This window comes from Rhinolophus ferrumequinum, chromosome 7, assembly GCF_004115265.2.
Source record: "Rhinolophus ferrumequinum isolate MPI-CBG mRhiFer1 chromosome 7, mRhiFer1_v1.p, whole genome shotgun sequence".
Classification (NCBI taxonomy): domain Eukaryota; kingdom Metazoa; phylum Chordata; class Mammalia; order Chiroptera; family Rhinolophidae; genus Rhinolophus; species Rhinolophus ferrumequinum.
This window is the reverse complement of record NC_046290.1, coordinates 91,685,682-91,692,519: the sequence shown is the minus strand read 5'-3', so window position 1 is coordinate 91,692,519 and position 6,838 is coordinate 91,685,682.

Genomic DNA, 6,838 nt, shown 5'->3' with positions numbered 1-6,838 from the left:
AAATGACAGACGGGGGATTTGAGCTGGGCTTGACTGACTCCAAGGCTGTGCAGAGGCCTAGAGGCAGGGGCACCAACCATATCAAGGGCATGGAGGGCCCTGGGCGCTCCTGAGTGTGCACAGCTGGTGATTGCTGCCCAGAAACCTGGCCCACGCTATCTCAGGCTGGGTGTCATGCGTGGCCTGCTGTTCTGTGCCTGGGCCTCGGGCATGCGTTTAGGCAGGAGTCTGGGAGTAGTGTTTTCCTCTCTGAGCGCTTGTCCCCACCTGTCAGTCAACAGGGACAGATTTTCTTGGAGCTTATCCTGGGACAGGCATCTCTGTCCTTCATTCTGTTAACAACTCCTGGTTTTCAAAGAGGCAAGAGGCCTTCCTGCGAAATCAACAGACATTTCCCCCCCTCCCAGCAATCCCTAGCTAGACTTCCTCCCCTACCCCCACCCTGAGTGCTGGGGTCCTTGCTGTCACTAGAGTCCTTGCTGTTTTCCTCTAAGAGGAGGGCCCGAGGGCCTCAGGGAGACCCACAGTGTGAGTGCTAACGGAGTGAGCCAGGGGACAGGAGAGACCGAGAGGCGACACACAGCTCTGAATTCAGGGGTGGGCTTTGCCTCCATTTTCTCATCTGGGAGTGGGGGCTTTGGCTCTGGAAAACTCTGAACGCCCGTCCCTGTGTGAAGGGGCTTTGTGGGACTCCTGGCCCCTCACTTTCTGGCTGGCCCCTGGGCTCTGGCCGACCTCTCAGACCTCCTTGCTCTTTCTCACCTTCCTCTTCTGTAAGATGGGTTCAGCCAAAGGACCGAGTGCTGGGTGCTGTGGCTCCTAGGGTGCTGCTCCTGCGTTCTATCCTATCCCCTCGGACCCTGTTCTTGCTCCCTCCCTGCTCTTTGCCAAGATATTTTATAGAAAAAAAAAAAAATTGAGGCTCAGAGAGGGTAAATATCTTGCTGTAGTTCACACAGCATGTGAATGACAAGCTTGGGCCTACTGGATCTTCTGGTTCTAGAGCCTGCTTGAGGGCTTCTGCCAAGTTGGGTGCTGGTTCCTTAGAAAAGTGGCCACGTGAGGAGTAGCAGTGATGAGAGTGGGGTCCCAAAGGTCCCTTCACATCAAGTAGTCGGAGAAGAAGCCCCACTGGGGCCTCCACCCACGAGGTGCTGGGCTGGGGAACTCCCCCAAAGCTCTCATTAGCATCCGGCCTGTGTTTCTCTCCTCAGCATCTTCCCAAAGCTGCTGGGAAGATAGGAATGACTTAGTAAGGCGTTAGTTTCATGGATTCCCCCAGTTTTGGTATTCAGAGATTATCACGGAATGATTTACTGACTGGCCTACGCCAGAGTTTTGCTGTAGCACGTGCTTCAGTATGGACATATGTGTGTGCCCTGCACTTTCAGAAGTGCCACAAACAGCTCTTATCCAGTGGGCACTCTGTTCCCCTGGACCCCCGCCCATCATAGGAGAGAAACTGGGGCTGCAGCAGTGAGTGTGGCGGGCGGCTGCCAGCTGGGTCCCAGTGAAGAGTTGTGTCTGTGATGGTGTGTTGTCACTGCAGCCTGGCATATGAGTCACCAGCCAAATTAACTCGTTTCCTTTGGGGGAAAAAATGTAATCAGTTATTGCACTCCGTTCTGTTTCAGCAAATTAACTCGTCCCGTTTTCATTCCTATTTTTTTGAACTTTTGGGGGGGGTGGGTGGGTACAGATGGGGAGGAGGTTGGTAGAGGCCTGAGGTGGATGGAGCTGAGGCAGCCGCTGTGAGAAGGGCCCCAGGGCTGCTGAGAACAGACTTCGAGAGAAGATGGGTCTGGGCTGAAACCGGGGCGGGGGCTGCTGCTCCTGGAGGCTGATGTGGCCTCGGAGGTGGAAACACACCTTTGAAGAAGAACTTCGATGCCCACAAAGCACGTTTCCTGGATACTTTTTTTTCCCTGTGCCCTCCAACTAGAACAATATAATAGCCCTGCAGCGAACAAGTGGATGAGGCTTCCTGGGGCCTGAGCAGGCCTCCTGGGACATACTGTCCCATTGCCAGAAGACAGCAGTCTGGAAGCTTCCACGGGCCTGCCTGTGTGTGAATGACCACACTGAAGTCACTCGCCGGGCTCTGTAGGGCCAACTGCAGTTCCAGGGCCTTTCACAGTCACTCTGCCTTTTATTCTCACATCTACTCCAGAGGCAGGTATTGCAGACCCTGTTTAAAGGGGAAGTGTCTCTGTCCTTTGAGAAGTGACACAGTGATGCCGGGACCTGCTCCAGTCACTTCTTAGCATGGCATGTGCTTCTTTTCCCTCAAATGTTGGGGAGACAGAAGTGCTTGATCTTAAAGAGCCTGAGACCACCGGCAGTCAGATTTGGGGTATGTCCCTGGGGGACGCTGTGGCCTGTGGGCTCCCAGCTGGCCGAGTGACGTCTGTCTCTGTTTGGGTCCTGGGTGTATATCCTGGATCCATCCCCTTTCTTGGCATCAGGCCCATCACTGCCCAGGCCTTACCAGCTCTGGTCTGCTTTCTCCAAGAAGCCTTCCAGACTGTTCTCAGGCCATGTACCCACCCCCACCCTTCTCCACCTCCCACCACTCTGTACCATGATATGCTGACCTTGGGTGCCAGATATGTATCCACCGTTAGCATGGAAAAATGCCCAGCACGCATGGGCTGTAGGGTGGGATGGGCGGCCCATCGGAATTATCAGTCTGAGCAGTGGGGGCAAAGGTGAAATCTACACCCAGCCTGGTCCCTGGCCTAGGGTCTGGTCCATGCAGAGGCAGCTTCAGGCCAGACCTGGGCACTCGGCCCTGAGGAGCTATGTACTCGCCTTCTGCCCAGAGCCTGGGTGCCAGAGAGGATAGCTTAGAATGGCAAGGCACCTCCCACCTTGGCCTACAGATGGGGGTGCCCTGGGGGCAGGGCCTTCTTTCTGGCAGTGAGAAAGGGGTTTCTGCACAGGCTGGTGGTCTTGGCCAGGAGGGAGAGAGCAGCATGATGGTCCCTTTGGTAACAGAAAACCGTGAGCTCGTATGACACACTCCATAGTACTTCTAGCTGCTGGGTGAGGTTTTGGGAGGGAGATCCTACAGTAGTTGGGGGGTGAGGGGAGTCCGAGAAATAGGACTTATTATAAGAAACGGGCTGGTGAGGTCTGGGGAGATTCTGGGTGTTATAATTATAAGGGTGATCATTTATTAAGCAGTTTATATATACATGGTCCTCCCAAAAATTTATAATGTGGGTATAGTTTTTATGCTCATTTTAAAGCTGAACAAACTGAGGCTTACAGGCAACTATTGAAAGGCAGAGCATTTGACAGCAAGGTTGCCCTTAGGCCCTGCACTGGTTGCCTGTGGTGCCATGGGGCTGTGCATTGTCACTTGTGGCTTAATGGGTGAGTCACCTCCATAATGCAGCTGTGAGCCCCAGGACTGGGCAAGACCCTCAGAGTTTGGGGACCCCCTTGGTTCCTGGCATAGGCCAGACAGCTGCAAAGTGGCTTGTAGAGACCTAGATCTTCTCTGGTGGGGCACCCACATCCTGAATGCTTGCTGACTGCCGGCAGAGGGCAGGAAATTCAGGGCAGCCTCTCTGGCCAGGAAGCTGAGAGTGGTGCTGTGTTCACTTTTAACAGGAAAAAAGCCCACTGGATCCTCATCCTTCCTCAGCCCCCGAGCAACTGGGCCGGGCCCTGATGCCAGGGGGTTCTTCTGGGTCTCCTGAGACCTCTGCTTTCCACCAGGAGGCCCTCATTTCTGCTGGGACTCACCGAGCTGATGGCCTCATGGGGGCTGTCCTGGGTGCCATCTTCCCCGGCTGGGAGCTGGGAATCCTATTCCTTAGATGGTAACAAAGCTAAGGGACAGTTTAAATTAAAGTTCATTCGACTATCCTAGAAGTTACCTATGTATATGTATTATAGATACATATATGTCTACATGGTAAGCATGTACACACACACACACACACACACACACACACACATGGTAACTGGAACTACCGCTGGGTCATGGAATTACTGATGACTTTTTCTATTTTTATGCTTTTCTGTATTTTCCAAATTTCCTATGATGAGCACACACATAATAGAAAAATTAAAACCAAGACCAGCTCACAACCACCTGAGGCAGGGGTCATGGAAGCATTTCTTGGGCCCGAACAATGGTCTCCAAGGCTCTGCATGTCTGGACCTGTCTGAGGGAGGGTGGGCAGCTGGGGGCTGTGGATGGGAAGTGGGGCTGTGGGGCTATAGGGGAGACACAAGGATGCAGAAGCCTCCTGGATTTTCTGCAGCACATCTATTGTCTTCAAGATATCCTGACTCTTATAGTTAGTTAACGGCTGCTCCCCAGCTGGGGCGGAGAACAGTTAGGAGTCATATACATTCAATTAAGCAAGAAGCCGTCACTGTTGCCAATGCTCAGGGGTGAAACCCACACTCTCTCCGTCACCCCTTTGTGGCAGCTGTCCCCTTTCCCACTGGCTGGATACTAGCAGTTGGAGCGTGGTGAGGGGTGTCACAGCCCAGGAGACTGGCTTGGGCCCCTTACCTCCTCTGGGGTGCTAATGGGCACAGGTATTTGGATGACTTGGCATGCTGGCTTATGGGGTGCGGGACTCCCCCTGGACTCCTATAGATGCCCGAATTCTCGAGTGTGCCGACCGGGGGAGGGGAAAGATCAGGGACCTTTTCCACATATGCCAGTTCCAGGCTCCATTCAAGCAGTGAGTGTTGGGTATGTCTGGCAAGCCCGGCCACCTCTGGAAAGTGTGACAGCAGAGCAGGAACTGAAGTGGTCACTGCAAGGTCAGTCTGGCCTTCAGGTTAGGTTTGTCATCAGTGATATCAGTGGGTGTATCAGATGGTCAGAGCAGTGCAGAAGGGCCTTGGGAACAGATTGTCTGGTGGTTCTGTGCGGGCTTATTCCACGTGGGGTGTTTTGGACGTGTGGGGGCCTTGTCAGTCATCCTGGGAGGGGACTGGCCCCTGGTGACAGGGGTACCCGGGACTCTGTAATGTGCCCAATGTCCCACTCCGTGAGGAAAGGTTATTGCATCCCTCGCAAATTGCAAATGTCCCGCCAGACATTCCTGTGTAAAAAAATCTGTTTTAAATGATCTGAGCCTAGAGTCCAATTCTGTTTTATGAATTAACACACAGTATTTTTTTTGCACAGTTTTAACATACACCGAATCTCCCAGGAATGCAGCAATAGTGAAAACTGAGGAGAAATTGTCCTTTGTTTTGTCCCAGGATTTTACCAAGAGCCTCCACTCTTTCAGACAGTCACGTCCCCAAATGCAAGGCTGATATTTGAGTGGCTGATACAACAAGCACAACAGCAGCCTGCATTTGGAAATGCCCCATTGGCAGTGAGTATATGAACAGGTGCCCCAATTTCACTGCTTCATTCTGTCCCCTAGTGTGGACATGCCCAAGCATGTACATATTAAAATATTGTTTGATTATAAATCACTTTCCTTTTATTTCTCCTTTATATCATAGGTCAAGGCATTGCTGTATTGATTTGTAAAATTGTGTATGCATATAGGTTATATTGTCGATGAACTTACCTCTGGAGAGAAAAGAGGTGTTACAATGCATTTGTTATAGGAGGCGGATGCTGGGTCTAGACCACGGCGATTACTGAGCCCTTCATTTCATAGATGAGAAAATTGGGTCCAAAAGGACAGTGACCTGCCAGATGTCACACTATGAACGAGCAGAATGAGGATTAGAACTCAGGTCTCCCAATTTTTGGTCCAGGGCTCTTTCTGCACACTCAATAGCTTTTGGCAGCCGCCCAGCCTCTTCTCTCATGATAGCTCCATTTCCTGCCATAAAGGTGGATAGAAGATTTTTTCAACTCGTGGACTTCTGTTTGTGATTTTATGAAGATTTCCCAAAAAAACCAGTGAGGCCCTGGGCTGTGTGAAGCCAGCAGTTTGCAAACTGCTGGTGTCCAGGGCCTTTCCAGCTGTACCATCGTGTCACTCTGGCCAGACACCCTCTGGGCCAGGCTGGAGCCAGGGGACGGAGCCAGATGACCTCCTGTGACTTCATCTAGCCCAGACACAATTTTCTTCCCTTTTAGATAGTTTTTCCAATCACCAAGTGAATCTGAGACTGTCTATTCTTTCGACGACTACCTTTCAACTCAAGTTATGGTTTCATAAATAATATATATGGCAAGTCAGTGCTGGAGAAAGGACGTTCATTTCACTCTGAAATATTTATGGCCTGGAGTGTCTGCTTACTTTTCTCGGGAGTCATTTTTTAGCCCAGCGTGTTGGAGAATGCGACAGCCCAGGGCATCTTTGGAGGCAGCAGCACAGACGGTCCTTCCAGCCCGGCTGCAGGGCCAATCCCCTTGGCCGACAGGGGAGATGGCAGCTCGGCCCGGGGAGCTCTCCCAGCCCAGACCTCCTCAATTATCTCCGCGAACACTCTGCACCGGTGACAAGAATCAGCGCCACTGCCTTTGAAACAGACGGTGCTTTCTAGAGTGCAGCTTGAATAATAACAGATACTATACCAGGCTTACTTGAATGTGATCTTTAATCCTTGGGCCTTTCCTGGGAGGTGTGCATTATAACTCTCTCTACAGAGGTGGAAACTGAGGCTCAGAAAGGTTACGGAATTTCTTAAGGTCACACCATAACCAAGTAGAAGACCGGATTTCTGCCCAGCCTGGCTGACCCTTCATCTTAATCTTTTCTCCTCTACCAACCTGCCACCAAGCCTGGCCCATTACTCCACTGTAGCTGGGAGCCGGTGGAGGGATTCCAGATTAGTTCCCATGGCAGTGTCTGCCATCTGCGATGTTTGACCCGCTGGGGCCTTGGCTTTGGGA